General features: G+C 51.5%; 1 protein-coding gene and 1 long non-coding RNA gene across 5 annotated transcripts in view; one reads left to right on the forward strand and one right to left on the reverse strand.

The window, feature by feature from the left end:
- Positions 1-6,742: 6,742 nt before the first annotated feature.
- Positions 6,743-18,798, reverse strand: LOC141567697 (uncharacterized). 2 transcript variants are annotated; one of them, XR_012490519.1, is made up of 4 exons: positions 18,374-18,798; positions 8,246-10,227; positions 7,910-8,028; positions 6,743-7,815 (listed from the first exon to the last, which is right to left on the reverse strand). It is a non-coding gene; the product is annotated as an uncharacterized LOC141567697 (long non-coding RNA). The 2 variants fall into 2 exon arrangements; XR_012490517.1 differs by having other exon boundaries at positions 7,910-10,227.
- UBE2F (ubiquitin conjugating enzyme E2 F (putative)) overlaps positions 18,741-19,010 on the forward strand; it is a 48,188-nt gene continuing 47,918 nt past the window's right edge. Inside the window, exon 1 of one of the 3 annotated variants that reach the window (XM_074315910.1) lies at positions 18,741-18,923. The gene's annotated coding sequence lies outside the window, so the exon portion shown is untranslated. The remainder of the gene's footprint in view (positions 18,924-19,010) is intronic. The other 2 variants (XM_074315914.1, XM_074315911.1) reach the window with 2 other exon arrangements.

Genomic DNA, 19,010 nt, shown 5'->3' on the forward strand with positions numbered 1-19,010 from the left:
TTTGGGAAGCGTCATTGTTTCTGGGGATGGCTCACTGGGAGTAGATGTGGAGGAGAAACACTGGCCCCTTCAGAGTCCACCTTTCTCTGCCAGGCGGTGTCCCTGCAGGGATCTTTGCTGGGGGACGAAGGCTGTGAGGCCCTGTGAGGTGCTGGGGCCTGCGTGGGCACTGAGGGTACTTCCACAGATTCTGACACCCCCACCCTTCCACAGTGTCTAGAACCACTGGCTCAGAGGGCTGCGATTCACAGACATGACGAGGCCAGGTTTGCTCAGTTTTCCTGAGCCCCCACCCCCCACCACCAGGATGCCTCAGGGCCCTGAGGTCCAGCCCCACCTCCACACTGTCCCCCAGGGTTTCCTCTGCATCAACTGCTTCCTCTGCATGTCAGTGCATTCTCCCCTCCCAGCTGCTGCTGCTTCCCCATTCACCACCTTCCCAAGCCCCCACTTAGAGCAGGGCTTCCAGAAAGTTCTATATCCCCAAAGGGCGCTCCTACACTGTCCCTCCAGATGTCCTCTAAAGTCCCTGCAGCCCCCAGCCAGCCCCACCCTCCAGCACCTTGCAGACCAGGACCTGCCTTTCTCACCCAGAAGGCCGGCCAGTGCCATTACCTTCTGGACTCTTGTGCATCAGCACACCACAGCCGCCAGGGGTCACCCCCCTGCCCCACGCCAGTCAGGAAAGGCGCTCAGGTGTGCTAAGTGGAGGTTGATTGCCTCAGGTTCCGGAATGCTGGGGGCGGAGAGGGATTCCAGCGTCCACACCACAGGGCTGGGGAGGGGCTGGTCTGGCTGCGAGCCAGGTCCCAGCTTCCTCTGTCCTCACCTGGCCGCAACTCAGGCCACTAGAGCTGGAAGGAAGTGGGGCAGTTGTTTGTCTGCAGTCATCCCTTCTCCCCGAGGACGCTGATGACCAGGTGGGTCACGATTCAGGCAGGAAAGGAACCAGGCGGAGGAAGCTTCTGGCTGAGGCCCTGGGGCCCCGAGTCTCGGGACGCGAGAGGTTTCAGGAGCGGGATGTGGCTGTTGGGGGCCAGAGGACGTCTGATACACGTTGGCACCTGAGGACAGCACCTGAGGACAGCGGTGCCCAGAGGTGAGGCCCGCCCCAGCCTGCCGCGCGGGTCATTCCTCCTGTAAGTAGCTGCGCGTGTGTCTGCGGAAGGCGGCTTCCGGGACCCGCGGGTCCTATGCTGTGGTGCTTCGCCATCGTATCCCGCGTGAGCCCGTCCCGCTGGCTCAGGATCAGAGCGCTGGTGGCAGCGCCCTGGGCCGCTGACTCCCACAGGTGGTCAGGGCCCCACGTGGGTCTGCAGGGCCCCAGAACCTCACCCAGGACTAAGCGAGGAATCCTGGAATCGGTTTTCGGGCTGTGGCACCTTCAAGGACAAGGCCCCTTGTCCTCCCATGTGCTTTGCTGGCCTGAGGTTGTGCGTGGGGTGCGGGAGGGGAGGGGTTACACACCTGCACAAACAGTCAGGGGCAGAAGGGTCATCCCTCCAGGTTTGCTGAATAGTCAGCCGTGGTTTTGTTAGTTAAAGGCTTTTCAGTGTCGGTGGGTGGGGCGGTGGACAGGGACGCGCCTGCCGCCTCACGTCTTCTCTGGGTGGACACTGATTCCGCTGCACCGCTGGCCGCTCGGCAACAAGACAAGATGCTCCAGTTTTGATGGAGGGGAGTTACCTCGTCCACCTCAGCGTGTGTCCCTGATGACCGCTGGCGCATTAAAATGAAACAGACTAAGCTGAATTGGTCACTAAAAGTCAGGGAGCGGTTTTATGTGGAAGGATGTGTTTTCAGAGCACATTATCATCCAAAAGGACTCATCTGAGAAATTTCAGCAAATTTCAGAATGTCAGGTATTCTGAAAAAATATAACTGTGTGCCTATTTCAAAACCCTTTAAAAAGTGTGTTTCCTAAGAAGAAATGACCTTGAGAAAACCTGACGGAAAAGGCCACGCTCCGCCTCAGGAGCTGAAAGCGACCTCTTCCTGTTCTCCCCCACACGCCCCTGCTCTGTGCCCCTAACTCCGTCCATAATTTAGGGTCATTGTGTCTACCTGAAAGGGCACTGTGTTCATTAAGGAAGAGGTTTTAGTCAGGTTTGCCAAGATGCCCAGACGGCTGCCAGGTGCAGGGCGGCTGTTAGGGGACCCACCAGTGAGCTGAGGCGTGGAGGAGGGAAGCCTGGTGGGGAAGGTCCTAGGCTGCCATGCACTCTGAGAAGGTTCGGCAAAGCCCTGCGCCAAAGCCTGTTGACAGGAGTCTGCGGGAAGGGGGGAGCAGGCCCTGTGAAGTGTGGCCTTGAGATAAAGCCATGATGGATTTCAGAGCCAGCCGCCGGGGTCCTGGGCCACTCCGCTGCCTGTGGTGGAAGGTGAGCGAGGGGTGTCCTCATGGAACCATCCTTAGGAACCGTCCCGCCAAAGCACAGAGCGCAGCACGGGCTGTGTGCTCAACAGTAGTTGTTATTATGAAAACACTGTGCACACAGGACAAACATTATAGTGTCATTAATTAAAAATGATCCAAGCTGATGGAAGAGAACAGTGATTGATAGCTTTTAAGTATTTGGGGAGTTTATGAAATGGGTATTAAAGTGCACAAAAGTTGGGTTTTGATTTTGGAGACAAAATTCTTTTTTGCTAGGTGGAGTTTCTTTTTAAAAAAATCGTATTGTCGTAAGAACACTGAACGTGAAGTCTACCCTCTTAACACATTTTTAAGAGTCCAGTGCAGCCTTGTTGACTAGATACAACGTTGTACAGCAGGTCTCTAGAGATGATTCATCTCGCTTCACTGAAAACATGCCTGTTGCTCAGCAACGCCCCATCTCCCCCTCCCCCAGCGTCTGGCAACCACTGTCCCATGCAGTGTGAATTTGACTGTGACAGGTATCTCAAATGAGTGGCCCCCCCCCCGGTGTTTGTCCTTCTGTGACTGACTGATTTCACTCAGCATCATGTCCTCAGGTTCACACATGTTGTCACGTATTGTGGAATTTCTTTCTTTTTAAGGCTGAGTAATATTCCACAGTATGGATGGACCACATTGTATTATCCATTCGTCTGTCGATGAACTTTTAGATTGTTTGCACATCTTGACATTGTGGATAATTTTTAACTACTTAGACTTGACGTTGGAATGTGTGTGGGTAGGTACATCTGAGTATATGTGCACCTGATCTGGAAGTTTCTTTCAAGTAAAATAGTTCAGGTTTCCCTCTTCTTCCTCAGGTAACAGTGATCAGTAGACGAGGCCAGACTTGCACAGGGTGGAGGTCAACCCTGTGCCCTACCCAGGGTGCTTTCTGTCCAGTCTGGGGACAGGTACTGGCAGGTCACAGGGCTAAGAGAAAGGAACCGAAGGCCAGTAAATAAGGTGCTTAGTGAGGACTAATAAACCAAAGCAGAAGTGTGGTGTTAGGGGGATTGAGACTTTGCTATAAATAAACATATAAATAAAAACAAATGACTTTCTAAGATAACTAAGTATTAGTTTCCTAGGGCTGCCATTAACAAATCATCACAAACTAGGTGTCTCTAATCACCAGAATTTACTCTCACAGTTTCCAGAGTCCTGAGATCCAGGCTCTGGTGGGACCAGGCGCTCTGAGGCTCTGGGGAGGACCCTTCCTGCCGGCCTGGCCTCGGGCCTGTGTGGGGTTCGGTGGTGCCCCCGGGCTTGGAGCTGCATTGCACCAGTCTCGGCTGGTTTCCCTGTGTGCTGTTACATCTCCTCTTCTCATAACAACCCCAGTCATTTTGAATTAGGGGCTCACCCTACTACAGTGTGACCTCATTTTAATTAACTACTTACCTCTGCAAAGACCCTATTTCCAAATAAGGTCTCATTCTGAGGGTCCCATTGAACATGGATTTGGGGGACACTATTCAATCCAGTACACTCAGCAAACTCGAGCTGGTAATACCCTGGTTCTCCCCTTTGCACGTGAGAGGGACGCGTTGGGAACTGCTGATAAGCTGCCCCAGAAGCTGTTTCCAAAGCCCAGCCAATCAAATGACAGAACGAGGCCAGGCGTCCAGGAGCTCCTGAGATAAACGCCTTGTCCCCAGTGCGGGGGGTGGGGGCATCATTCCCACAGACAGACGCCTCTAATAGTGGCTTTAGGTTCTCCTTTCAAAGCCAGGGACAGGGTCCGCATGTGGGGACTGAGTGTGTCTGCGTGGGTGCTCACGTACATGCATGTTGTAAGTGGAGGCCTCTGGACGCTGTCCCAGACCCCAGGACTGGTTCTCACCCCAGGAGTCAGTGGCTCTGAGCCCTGGCCTCAGGGGACCTTTCCCATGTTACCTCCCCAAGGGAGTAGAGTAGGCAGTTGACTTTAAAGGAAAATGAGTTTCTAAGATGCTTTGAGAACTGTTCCTGGAATTGCTATCCAGAGTGGCCTGTCCTCTGCAGGGTGCGGGCAGGGAGCAAGAGGGCCACAGACCTCTGACCAGGCGCCATCACAGACTGAGCAGCTGCCAAGGTCACAGGGAATGACGCCAGATCCCCTGGGCTGCTTCAGAGAGTGGAGGCCAAGGTCAGCAAGCAGCAGTGGAGCTCCTTGGGCCCACGGGGTCTCCAGGGATCCGTGGTGGGGTGGGGTGGGGGAGATGGCGGGGGCTGCAGGCGGCCGTCACTGAGGGGGCACTGCTCAGGCCCAGGGTGAGCCGGGGAGGCCGGGCACCCACTCTCCCTCTGCCGCCCTGTGAATCTGTCCCAGGGGCTCCTGCGAGGTAAAAGAGGGGCAGTGGTGGATCGCAGACCCATAAAACATGGTCACCTCCCTGTTCCCACAGCTCTCTATAGCAGGACTTGCAACTCCTCAAGACTGCCCGCTGAGGAGGAGGCACCTGGGGGCTGGGGGAAGCAGCTGACCTTCTGTGGCCTTCTCTGACAGTCCAGGGACAGACAGCCAGGGACAGAGCCCCACAGGAAGAGCCTGGCATTCCGCTAGGCTGGCTGGGGACACTGCCGACAGTTCTACTTTGAAAAATGCCATTAAGCAGCTTTCTCTGTGCCCCAACCTAGAAAAAATGGCCCCTTCCCCAGAGCTTTGTCATGGAAATCCGTAGAAAAAATGCGTTGCAAGTCAAAGAACCCAAAATGAAGACAATGGAGGACTTAGGAAGTGGAATTGGCCAAGTATGATTGTTCGCAGAGCTACTCCTGTTAATGAGAACCTGGGATAAAACCGCTCTGGAGATGGGGCTTCCTTCGAGCCTGGAAGCAGCTCTGAACTGAGCTCCTCTTCATGGAAAGGACATCGCTGGTGGGGACACACTGGGGAGGGTTCAGCTCCGGGAACCGAGGGGCAGGAGTCCAGCGGCGTGTAGACGGGCTGAGACTGGGAACGTGGCGTTCCTTCCGGAGAAAAACCCGAGTTCCCTGGAGGTGAAATGTCCTCTTGTTCATCAAAGCTGAAAATCAGCATGGCCTTCATGGAGGACGAATTAGAAAAGTATCCCCAAAGCCTGCAAATGTTTATGCCCAGCCGTTTCCCTGTAGGAATGCTGCTCAGCTTGACTATTTACACAAGCGAACAAGAGGGAATGTCCTCATGCCCACATTGGAGGACACTTCGTAGATTAAATCCATGTGACGGGAAAACATTTCCTAATAAGTAAATGGGAAATTTTTCTCACAGTATAGAGTTACTTGGAAAAGGCAGATTACAAAATAGGAAAGTGAGGTGATCTCAGTTTTGGGGTATGTGTGAGTGAGTGTGTATGAGTGTATGTGAGTGTGTGTGTGTGTGTGTGTGTGAACACATTCCCCAGGCCATGCCAAACTGGGGGAAGAGCATATAACGTGACTCATAGAAACAGTAACAACACACTACAGTTTGGATCTAGCTGCCATATCCCAATGGCTGGGATGTCACTTCACGCTAATGGAAGGCCGTTCAATGCCATGGTGAGGAGTCCCAGCTTCAGACACAAGCTTGCTGGGATCTGACTGGACCCCTTTCCAGCTGTGCAACTGTCAGCAGCTTGTTCCTCTGATAATTTGATGTGCTTGGAAGAGATGGCCTAGTGTCGCCTGCCCCGTCCCAGGGGCGGTGTGGTGTCTGTGCACCAATGAGCAGGCGACCTGCTAGGGGATCCACGTGTGGGGTGGGGGTGGAGGTGGGATGAGGGAGAAAAATGTGCAGGCAGCTGGGGGCTTTGAGACCGCGAGAGGAAGGACGTCTTCAGGCACGTCTCCCTTTTATGAACGTCACTGCCCTTTGGTTCTTCGTCGGACAAATTCAGGAAAGACCTACAGTACTTCTCAAGGCTATTTTTGGAGGTGAACCTGGATCTGACGTTGGTGTCTTCTTCATCAGACCGTGCTGACATGGGCCATGAGGTTGCCCATCTTTACTCGGGTCCCATACATGTGCCACGAGACACAGAACACCACGCGGAGGGCACCTTGAAAAACAGTTTGCAATCCGTCCCTCAAAATCATTCCTCCTCGCTAACCGCACCCCAACCACAGTCCCAGGGCTGGGGACAGCCATCACGGTGCTCTCCCCTGCCACCGTGCCAATGGTATGTGGCAACTGCTTTGCATCCTCAGGACAGCCCATCACGATGGCAGCTGCATCCCAGTGTCTGCCCAGGCTGCCCAAGGTCACAGGAGGAGGTCACTCAGACTCTCGCCCTCTCCTTACAAGAAACAGTTCCATGTTTAAAAAAGAAAACCAAGTTGTACCATAGAAGCTATGGCACCAAACTGCCAGGGATCAAAGTGAATCCTAGCTCTGCCCATTAAACGTGGTGAGGCAAGTTACCCAGCCCCTCTGGGCCTGTTTCCTCACCTGACTGTAGATAATTCAGGGACTCGAGAAGAAAGCCCTTGGCACCGTGCCTGACACACAAACACTCTTCAATGTGGCCACAATGATGCATTTTCATGAAGGATCAGGATGCTGATGGCTAGTGTGCGTGAAAGCAGGGAATGCATGCGCCTGGGTGTCTATTTCTGGCTCTCAGTGTGGTCCCCAGCTGCGTTGCACAGAGGGTGGGAGGCAAGACGAAGAGACAAGAACCATGATGATAATAATAATAGGACATGGTCATGTGCCGCCATTTGGGGATTCTCTCCCACTCCCTGGGGCTCACAGCTGTATCAGTCGGCTCCGGCTGCCGTAACAAAGGACCACAGACTGGGCGGCTTAAACAAAGAAATACATTTTCTCACAGTTCTGGAGGCTGACAATACAAGATCAAGTTGTGGTAGGACTGGTTCCTTCTGAGGCCTCTCTCCTTAGCCTTAATGAGAATCACCTCTTTAAAGACGCTGTCTCCAAATGCAGTCACACTCTGAGGAGCTAGGGATTAGGGCTTCAGGAGATGAATGGGGTGGGGGCTGGGCGCGTCTCAGTCCCAACAAGAGCCCACCTCCCCCAACCCTCCAACTGCCACTCAGGTGGCACTTGGCTTTTCCAGCAGCCAATTTAGGTTATAATGGAACTAAAGAGTTGTAATTCACCATGAAAGTGAACAGGAACAGTGCAGTAGCAATTGCCAGAGAAAGATCACAGATTGAATGAAAACCTGCTTTGAGATGCATTGCACGTTCCTGTTGGCAGAAGCCGGGCTAGGGAAGTGGGGGAAGAGCTCCACACATCAGTTCCTCGGAGGGCCCGGGAGTGGGAGCGCGCGTGGGCGCTGGTGTGGGCCGCACGGGCTTCTCATCTGGCTTCTGTTTCGAAAACGGACGGCTCGCCTCTCCCTTGATGCTGGTGTTCCTCTCACAGCGATTTTCTTTTCCTTCTTTTTTTTTTTGGTCCAGAAATGGAACAAAGAAATGAAGGGCTGAGGAAAGAGGATGAGAAACATATTTTTCTTGAGTTACTTGAGTCAACCATCCGGAGGGCAGGGGCAAAGGAAGAACGTTAGGGAATCTTACAGAGATGCCTGCAGAATCGGCCCGCCATGCGCAGGGAAAGGGCGGTGAGGGAGGGTGGCCTGGGTCTGCTTCTGAGGGCACACCCGGTCGGGTGGACCAGCCACCTGCAGCGGGCCAGCCTAGGAGGAACCAAGGAAGGAGCAAAAGTTACGGAGCCCTACTGAGGGGAGCCCTACTGAGGCCTCACCCCTGTTCTCCTAGCCTTCGTCAGCTGGGAGGTTATGTCCATCTTGCAGATAAGACTGAGACACAGAGAAGCAACAACACATGCTCAGGTGTCCCTGAGGTGGGTGCTGGCACCCCTCCTACCTCCAGATCCCCAGTTCTCTCACTCACCTGAGCTGCCTCGCTTGGTCCAAGAAAGTGGAGACGAGTCAGGAACTGCGTTTGCAGCAGGGGAGGCGGTCACCTCTCACTGTGTGTGGCGAGGCACAATGGGGTGTTTGCAGCCAAGAGGGCGTCCCTCTGCAGGACTCCTGCCCCTTCCAGCCCAAGCCCTCCTGGGCCACCTCTCCCGCCAGGTGGTACCCCAACGCAGCAGCCTCATGACTGATCCCTTCGGGAAAACACGGGATGGAACCTGACCTGGGGAGCCCCGTTCAGGGCACTGCATAAGGTACTCTGGTTCTTCTTAGCTGGTCAGGTTCAAAGAAAGCTCTAGTCTGCCTGGGAGAAGGAAGTGGGGGGGTCTCTTGATTTGTCCACTGCACCTTGCCCAGAGCTGACTGAGAGGTGAGTGGTGTTTGAACGGCTCACGCCGCTTTTGTAAGCCTCACTCCTACCTCTTGGCCTCCTGTGCGGCCAGGAAGCTGAGAGCCCGGCCCCCCAACCAGGACAAGCTGTGCTTAAACTGTGGGAAAAGAGGTGACACTCCTGAGGTAGGAATTTGCATGTGTACCAGGAGTAAGACTCAGTACCCTGTGCAACGCCCAGGTGTAACAGGCCGTCGGTCACCCCAGACCCCCGGGCCCTCACACAGCCCCCCATTGTCCCTTGCTGTCACGCTCAGCTCCCGAAACCTAATAGACCCGCAGCCCCTCATCCCAACCAACCCAAGGCTGCTAACGGGAACTGCCCTTCCACCGCCTTCTTTCTTCCCAACCCCCCAATTTGCAAAAATAAAACAAAATTTCAAAACTGGTACCAATAGCACAGTGAATTCCTGCTGATGGGTTTGGAAGGAGGACTTCCATAGTTTATAGTTCCCTTCCTTGTGGTTTTTAAAATATAACTGCTTCCAAGATGTCCAGTCCTGCCCCCAGTCCAAGGTCACTCACAACTGGAAATGATTTTATGGATGAGGAGACGAGTGGGGTAGGCACCCACCCAGGCTGCTCCCAGTGCCTGGGCTGCTTCTGCCCCCTCGTGGTCCTGGAGGACACCTGGCTGCCACCAGCTGGGTCCCAACTTGGCCTGCTGGAGGGCAGGCGGGTCTAGAAAGAAGAGTTCGGTGCAGCTGAGCCAGTCGCAAGGGAGCTGCCAGGCTGGCGGACGAGGGAAGAAACCCTGCACCGGGCGCTCTGCCATCCGCTAGGGGCGCACGCGAGTCAGGCCACCGGGAGCCACCCTGACGTCAGCTCGTGTTACAGGGTCTGTCACCTGCCCAGTGTCTTTACGTCTCTCACTTACTCCACTCCCTTTCTTTTTCATTAAAGGCATATTCACGTGCACAGCGCAGAACTTTCTAGTGCTTACAAGAGTGCCGGGCACGTGGGAGGTACTCAGAAGCAGTCGCTACGTTAGGACATAGTAATTCATCCCTCGGAGAACTACACCTTCAGCCGCCAGTGTTTCCCTCTATTTCTTATTGTCATGCCAAGTGCCATTTAGAAAGAACTTTATTGTAAAAGTAACTGCATTGTAGAAAATACAGGTAAACAACAGAAAATAAACAAATAAGAAGCCTTAATTCTCCCCGTTCAGGGAACTTTGAACATACCTTTTGGCAGATTGTCTCCAAACTGGCGGAAGGAGTACGGGGAGCCGCTGCCAACAGGTGTGGTTTCTTTTTGGGGTGGTAATGGAAGTGCTCTAGAATTAGTTGCGATGGCTGCACAAAATGGGGAATAGACTAAAAACAATGGGACTGGATACTTTAAAATGGCAAATTTTAGTTAAATGAATTATATCTCAATTTTTTTAATTGGAAAAAAAAGACAACCAGTAGTAAAATAAAGATAACTTTACAATAGAGGAACCTGGCGGACCCCAGCTCAGCCAGATACTCAGGCTGATAACATGTATCCTTCAGAGGACGTGGTGAGAATGAGCGGCGCTTCCCCTCTGGGGTCTTCCTCCCCAGAAACTGCAACCTCTTTCTAATCACGAGAAAAACATCAAACAAATTCAACTTGAGAACCTGAGGGACAGGCTACATAAAACGCATGACCGAGTCCTGAAAACTGCCAGGTCATCAAAAACAAGCAAAGTCTGAACAGCTGTCCCAGCCAAGAGGAGCCTAAGGAAACGTGACAACTAAATGGCACGTGGCGTCCTGGATGGGGTTCTGCATCTAAAAAGGACATTAGGGGAAAACGAAGGACATGTGAATGAAGTGCAGACGTTGATTAGGGATGATGTGTCTCCATATTGGCGCAAATCAAATACGTCCATATTTGATTGTAGCAAGTGCCACACCAACGTAAGATCTTAATGCTAGGGTTAAGGTGGGCCACACGGGCGCTCTCCACACTCTCTCTGCGGAAAAGCATTTATTTAAACACAGAGAAGAACAGTGGCCGCCCCTCTGCCACCAGTCTGTGTCAGTGTCCCCCGTAGATTGTCAAATGAAAACATCTGACTGCAATTCATATACGATGCAAAAATGACTGTGGAAGCGGTTCTAACGAGGGTGGTTTAAATATGCAAGGTTTCAGAGAGACGCTGTCAGAGCTGATGAAGTAGCTGATCACACAGGATCCTCTCCCCTGGGCTAGGCAGTATGCTGGGCAGGTGCCTCAGGGCTGCCGAGAGCCAGGCAGTGCTTGTGGGATTCTTTGTTCTAAGCACAGGCAGTGACACAGCGCCAGGACAGTGGTCCCTGGAGAGGCGCCTAGAGCTCAGGCTGTGACAGCTAGGCAGCCTCCATCACCTGAAGCCACCCTGGGCTCTCCGTAGGAGGGTGGGGGTGTGTGGAAAAAAAGACACATTAGAGCTTATGTTCAGGGGATGTCATCCTGAAAAATCATGCTAGGGCTTATTTTCGGGGAAACAGTTTTTAATATGTAAACTAACCAAACTGGGTCCAAAAGTTAAAATGATAACAACAACCCTTTCCACAACAGTTGTACCAGAATGTTCCACGCAAACAGCCTTTCCACAGCCAGCTTCTAGTCAGAGTCCCAGGGTGGCCCATTGGGACTTTGCCATAATTCCATAAGCACCCCCACATCACCCCAAAGAAACACGTAACTGAACACAAAATGGCCTGTTCATCACCGGAAGACAGGCCCGTTTCCCCTTCCAACTGACCAATGCTCCCTCTGCATTAGTCATCTGTTGCTGTATAACAAAGTCAGCCGTTTAAAACAACACACATTTCTTATCTGGTCAGAAGTCCAGGCCGGGCCTCACTGGGTCCTCTGAGACCGCGGGGCCTCACAAGGCTGTAATCCAGGCGTTGGCCAGGCTGCTGTCTCACCTGGAGGCCCAGCGGAGGACAGCTTCCCAGCTCACTGGGGTCGTTGGTGGAATTCATATTTCCGCTAAGTGATGAGGGCGCCGTGTATCAGTGGTGGTCGGGAGTGACAGCCATCACTTCGCCACAGTCTGTGGCGAAGTTACAGGTCCCACCCATGTGCAAGGGGAGGGGACTGTATTACAAGATGTGAACATGGGGGCCACCCTAGGTTCTGTCTGCTACAGATTTTGGACCTGCCTCTGGCAGGGCCCTTGGGGAAGAATTGTGGGGTGCCACACTGCCAGGATCAGGAAAGCCTTCAGGGTTGTGCCCTGGCAGTCTCTCCGATTCCCAGGGCTGCCCAAAGGCTGCACCCTGGCCAAAGCTTTTGCCGTGATGTGTGATGTCAGTGGTGGCCCTGAGTTGTGCAGTGCACACTTGCACACTGGTCTGAGGCAACCCCAAATCACACCTGTGGATGACAGGCTTCTTCGGAGCGATACCTCACTGAGAGTTAATATCTGGTCTGATGCCAGTTCCACCAACGGACCATATGTCTCTGCAGCTGAGTTTACACTACACCCTCTCTCCCAGCCATTGCCCAACTTTTCTAGTCCTCAAACACATCCAGAAAGCTGGAAATATTTTCTCTGGAACTTTTGACTGTTTTCACCTAAGGCAGTTCAAGACTCACAGCTTCTGGAGTTTGTTTATTTTCTCACGTTGCTGGGTGGGTCTCTGGAAACAAAGCATCAAAGTCAGTTGGAGTCTCAAATGAGAACCCTGATCCTTCCAGAGCAATGATTATCACAGTTGTCACAAGGGTGGGGGCAGCCCACCCCCCACAATACATCTCAGTTGCAATGTCACCATTACATTTATGCAAAAACCTCAAAGTGTTAAATTAATTCCCAGCCATCTTTGGCACAGCCCAAGGCTGTTTTCCAGTTAATAATAAACACAGAAGGTGCAGAACTTCAGAATCTAGTGTCATGGTGATTTCTCATAATTTATAATGACAATGCCGTGTATTTATTGAGCACTTACCATATCTCACATATTTCACCCCATTTGCTGCTCCCAACGGTCCTCTAAGCAGGTACTATGAAAATCCCCAACTTACAGACACAAAGATGAAGACCTGTGGCTTGGAGAAGCTTAGACCCTCGTCAAGGGAAGGCTGAGGCGGGACGGCAAGCTCCTCCCTACACGGAGCCTCACTCTCACCTATGGGCCACTGACACCCAGTTATGAGTGCAATTCACGCGTGTGGGCCCGTGTGCAGCCCCTCCGGTTTTGCAGTGCCTGTGTTCACTCTGACACACATCTCCTACCCCTGTAAAGGTGGCCACGGGAACCTGTTCCTACAGCAGCCATTTGTCAGTGAGGAGAACAAATGGGGACCACCTTCGGTTTTCACGGGTTAAGAGAGCCTGATGTGCGTTCTGCCACCCTGAACTTTTTCTTTGACACACGTGATGCCAAATGTAAACAGGCTTGGTAAGAAAGCACACAGAACCTGGCCCCCCGTTGCCCCAAGGAAAATTTCCATTTTAACTTGGCTCAGATGGGATCCTGTCCTTACCTAGCTCCTGCGTGGTCACCTTTGACCTGGAAGCAGAGATGGCTGCCAGCCGACAGCACCCACCCTCACCATGCGCCTCGCCCAGCAGATTTCCTTCCAGTGACCTTGGCCCTGTGCTCAGCCTTTGGTCCACAGGCCCACTCCTGGGCCTCCGTCCATTTGATTGCTGTCCCATTTTTGAGGAAAAAGGGAGGCTTCCTGCAGAGGACTCAGAAATGGAAAAGAACTTGACGCTCTCTAAGGCACTTGGCCCCTGGAGCCATGGCTCATTTTCAGGACAACCATAGTCATCAGGGAAAGGCAAGTAGAAACCACGATGTGACCGCTCTGTCCACCTGTCAGAACGGCTAAAATGAAAAGGATGGGTAAATGCAGGTATTTGTAAACATGCTTGTAAGTATTTCCTACTAGTTTGAAAATGTATGAATATCTGAACAGACTGTTTTTACACAAGGGACATTATACTATTCATACCATTGCCACTCATTTTTCTATTTTATGATGTATGGTGGGCACTGTGAAAGTTAGTTCGGAAAGGGAAACCTCCCTAAAATGGAGCCAGGTGGCCAGAAGGGGGAGCTCTCACACAGGACCTACCACTCGGTGTCAGCTACAGTAAGAATGTCAATTACAGACCCCAACAGAGTTGTCAACAGGAAAGAATCATCAATTACAGGCCCTGACAGAAAAAGATGGTTGTTGCAACTCCTACAAGTTACCCCAGCAACTCAGCCAAGGAGAAACTGTCATCTTCCTGAACTATGGTTTTTCTACGATGGACTTTCGTTCAAAACAACCCCTCCCAACTTCCTCCTTTTTCTCCATAAAATAATGTTCCTCTCTTTGGTTTGTTGGACTTACAGCTTTTGCTATAGCTTCCTTGTCCTGAATTGTAATTCTTTGCTGTTCCTGAGTAAACCATTTTTGCTGGTAAAATAACTTACTTTTATTTTTAAGGTCAAGAGCACTTTTTCACGCCAAGAGGTGTACGTTTGCTCATTCTTGGGCGCAGCTGCCCAGACTCACTACCTGAGCCCCATCCTTTATTTCTCCCCCTCCCCCGGGGCCCTGTGGGTGACAGGGCGGAGACTTAAGTGGCTTCCAGGCTGTTGCTCCTGAAAAAAACAGAGCAGTGATATGGTGATATGTTTGCCTGTTCCCCACCTGACAGCCCATGGCCTCTGAGCCATCCACCAGAGGCTAGCCCGGGGACGTCCTGGGTCTCAGGCCCCACTTTCCCCTGCTAGCTCTAGGTTCTTTCATGTGATGTGGGCTTCAAGCACATCTGCTAAGTACTTTTTTTTTTTTAAAAAATAATTACACTCATTTTTAACACTTTCACATTCTTTTTTCTTTTCTTTTTTCTTATACATTTTATTGGGGAATATTGGGAACAGTGTGTTTCTCCAGGGCCCATCAGCTCCAAGTCGTTGTCCTTCAATCTAGTTGTGGAGGGTGCTGAGTCCAGTCGCCGTTTTCAGTCTTTGGTTGCAGGGGGCGCAGCCCAGCATCCCATGTGGGAATTGAACTGGCAACCTTGTTGTTGAGAGCTCGCCCTCTAACCAACTGAGCCATCCGGCCGCCCCTCCGCAGCTCAGTGGCAGCTCATTGTCTTCAATCTAGTTGTGGAGGGAGAGGCTCACTGGCTGTGGGGACAGAGCCCCAGAGAGCAGTTTCCAGGCTCTCGGCCTCATGAGGAAAGGTGCTGGCTCGGGTAGTAGACAGCCGTCAGTTGTAACCAGTTAACCAATTAGCCACTGATATAACTGCCGTGGCTGTGTTGGTTGGTCGGTTGGTTGGCAGGCAGAGAAGTAGACAGCAGGTTGCGGGTAGTGTGGATCCTGCTCCAGTGAGACTATATGGTATGACTCCCCTATCTATGGCTCCGTGGGTGTTCCTTTTTGGCCTAGCCATATCCTGCGTTCTTATGTGGGGAGCGGGAGCTGAGACCCTGCAGGACAAATGGTGCAGCGAGCAGGGTCCCTTGCATGACACTGGCCCATGTGGGAATCAAACTGGCAACCTTGTTGTTAAGAGCTTGCGCTCTAACTAACTGAGTCATCCGGTCGCCCTGCCATGTACATTTTGACAGACATAAAGTTTGTAATTTTCTTTATCCTGCTAAAAAAAAAAAAATTCAACTCAGTAAATTTAAAGGTCTAATAGGCTTTATTAAGTGACTTACAAATCGGGCAGCATCTCATCTAGCAAACAGAGAGATAGTCCAAGGAATTATACAAAATGGAAGACTTCTACATAAAGGAGCCTAGGGCAAGGAAGTCATTAGCAAAAGAAGCATCAAAGTTCATTGGAGGAAAGAGTTCAGGGTGATGCAGGGTTCTCATTGGCTGAGCTGTGATTTTTCCATTGGCTGGGCTTGTTGCTGGTCCAGAAGAAAATCTTCCTTCTTCCTCCAGGGGTAGTAAAGTAGATAATACACCTTCCTGTTGGAGATGCCAAGGTCTGGTCTTTTCATGTTTGGGGTAATGGATGAGGTGGTAAGGTGTGACAGCTGCCTCTACAGACCTCTCCAACTCCAATTTTAGTTGGTTTCCTTTATTAATTCTCACAATCCGGATCACGCCTATTTGCCAGTAAGGTTATTTAACTATTTCACTTATCATTCTTTCCCACCCCCTATTGTAAAATAGGTTTCCTGATCACTGCTAATCTGTTGCTGTTGGTATAGAAAATATACCTATTGATTTTATTTTTTTTTAGTTAAGTCACTTTGTTCATCTTTCTGATTCCCTTTTACATTTTTAGTTGTCTCTTGGATATTCTAGGGAGTGGGTCACATTGTTTCATTATGTAATAGTCATTGCCTTGTCCTTTCTAATAATCATCTTCTATTTCTGGTGTGTGCCTTACTGTGTTAGCCAGAACTTCCAGAATATTGAGTAATAATGGTGAGTGTAGGTATCTTTGAATCTTTCTTCGCCCGACCACACATGACCTCTCCATCATAACTAGTGCCAGTGCTCCTGACAGCCATTCTCCAGGCCTCAGATACGCGTCGTGTCTGCTTTTCCCTGATGTATGTGTTCGGGGACTGCCATGAGGCAGATTGTGTTTTCCTATAGAAAATGTATGTTCAGAACTTCAGCAAATGTATCTGAATGGGGGGGGGGGGGGGCAGCTCTACTGCCATGTGGATGTGACCTAAAATATAATAGTCACCATTTATTTCAAAACAATTTTGTCTTCTTGGAATTTAGAAAGGCTTTCTAAGCATGATTTGGATTACCAGTTTTTTAAATGATCTGTCCAGGGAAGCCTTAAGCTTCTCTATATTTATTTCTCTAGTGAGTAACAGCATTAAAATCACTTATTTGACACAGACCTGTGTTCCAAGTTAAGGATCAATCATGTTTAAAAAAGACCTTTGTATTGTATTGTTATGAAGATAATATAAAGAAAATAAAATGAAAGTTTTTTTAAAAAGAGGAATTCACTCATAATCCTACCAGACACAAAAATTATTAATTTTTGTTCATTTTCCTCTAGTCTCTGCCCATATATTGGTCTTTTTCAGAATTGTAGTCATTGAATTTATACAATTTAAATGTTGCTTGTTTCACTTAACCTAAATAGTATGTTTGTGGTTTTACATAATCTGCATAATGATCAAGCTTATTGGCTGGGTAATCTTCCTGTAAGTAAATGAGCGGTGGTAATTTAGTTCACCATTCCCCGAATACTGAGCACAAGATTGTTTCCAAGTTCTGTAACACGATGGGTATTTTTGTGCCACGGCCTTTTCCACTTTTAGATTACTTCCTCAGGCCAACCCGTGAATGAAATTACGGGGTCAAAGACCCAAAGGCCTTTAGGACTTTTACTCCCCTCCCAGGGGGTTGTGTGGGGTCACCTAATGCCAGTGGAGCAAGCAGTGGTCCAGGTCCTCTCTGCATGGTGGCGCCTCTTCACAAATAGCACTGCTGTCCCCAGAGTCCCGGCATGGGACTTTAATCATGAGGGTTTGGCAAGGAGTCACCAGAACGATGGTTCTTCACTCCAGTCTCCAGGGAGAGCTGTGGCTGCAGGGGGAGAGGTTCTACCCGGAGGTGGCACTGCCTTGACATGCCAAGTGACTGCTTTGGGTGAACCCAGTGTGGTCCCAGGGTTGCAGTCCCAGATGCAGAGCACAACCTCCATCCTGGACTGTTCCAGCTGCTCAGAACATGAGCTGTTTGCCGCTTCTGTTCACATTCCCGTCTTGTTCACCCAATGTTCACATACACGCTAATGGATAGACATTTTCAACCCTGGCTTTTTAAAAATGGAAAACAGTGTTTTGTGGCATTTTGCCCACAGCACTCACCAAAGTGGACAACGTTAGATACCTAGAGCAATCAAAACTATCGGTCATACAGAAAATATAAAACACAGGCAGCAGTGCCTCACCACAAGAGTGAGTTTAGCATCCTGAATCCTTGTGAATGTGCCACGAGGAGCCCTGGGCTGACAGCACTCACGACGCCCCTGAGTGAGGCCTCCTGAATGCCCAGATCCCAGGCTGCCCCTGCAGCCACCAACAACCATGCCCAGGGAATGCTTCCTGTATATATGGGGCATTGACTTACTATGGCTGCTTCTCTTCCGTGTGATATTCATCCAGGGCTTTGCAAACTCTGGGTGCCTGATCTGAAAGGGGTAGAATCACAGCTGGGAAGCGGCAGGAAAAGGCAGTGAGGCACAGGGAGCTGACTGTGCCACATGTCCACGCTTAGGGAAACAGGAGTTAGCGGGGTGAAGAAGGAAACTGTCCCCTAACAGAAGGAACACCTGACATATGTTAGTCATTGGTCTTCCTGACTCTGGTCTCCACTCTGCCTGGCTCCCCTCCCATCAGCTCACTCAGAACCAGAAGCCTCTTTTAGAAAGAAAACTTGACATTGTCCCTCTACTGTTTAAAACCTTTCGATGGGGCTTCTGGAAATAAAATTCTAACTCCTCGGCTCTTTCTTGCGGGTCCAGATGGCCCGCTCCTCAAGGATCCCTGCCTGACACCCGCGACCGTGCCTATTACCAATCACACAGGGGCACAAATGGACGTGAGAAGAGTTTGTACTCAACAAGCCATAAACAGAACAATTTGAAACAAATTTTTAAAGTACTTTACAAAACTGTAAGATGAAAGACGTAACATAAACCATTAAGACAAGAACAGGAAAGGGCCCACCCACTCCTTTGCAGCCTCAGCTTCACACCGAGGGTTGTTGGCTGTTTGCACTTCTGACTGTCCCGCCCCCCTTACCCCCGACACTGCAGGTTGTGGGGTCGCCGCGTCCTCTGCGTCCTGGGCGCTGTGCTGGGCACACAGCGGGGACATCCAGCCAGGCGGCCAGTTCCGGCGCTGCGCCGGGCTCCTCTGCGCCGCAGGCCCCGATCCAGCACACAACCAAATGAATGGAGGCAGGAACGCGGCGTAGAGCAGGGAGGCGCTGGAGTGCGCAGGCTCGGGAACAGCCTGGGAGGCCCCGCCTCTGGCAGCCGCTCGCCAATCAGCCGGGGCCGCCAGACTCGCCCCCGCCCCCGACCGAGACTTCTGCCAATGAGCGAGGCCCAGCCCCACTCAGCGCGCACTGCTGTTCTCACATCATGCTCCAAATAAAGTTCTTCAGGGTTTTGAATTTTTTTTTTAAAGTGCCCGCTGCCTTCGCGGCCGCGGCCGAGTCCCCGCCCCTCCACTTCCGGTCCCGCCGCCCGGAGCCGGTGCGGCTGTGTGGGCCCGCGTCTCTCCGCCGCCGGCCGGCCGGGCGTGGTGTTGGGCGCCGGGCCCGCCTCGCCTGTCTCGGGGTGCCCAGGTGAGGAGCGCGCGGCCCCGCGGCTGGCGAGGGGTGGCCGCGGGCCTCCAGGCGGCTCGGCTCCCGCGGCGCGGGTGCACCGGGTGG

Source organism: Rhinolophus sinicus, linkage group LG01, assembly GCF_036562045.2.
Source record: "Rhinolophus sinicus isolate RSC01 linkage group LG01, ASM3656204v1, whole genome shotgun sequence".
NCBI classification, from domain to species: Eukaryota; Metazoa; Chordata; class Mammalia; order Chiroptera; family Rhinolophidae; genus Rhinolophus; species Rhinolophus sinicus.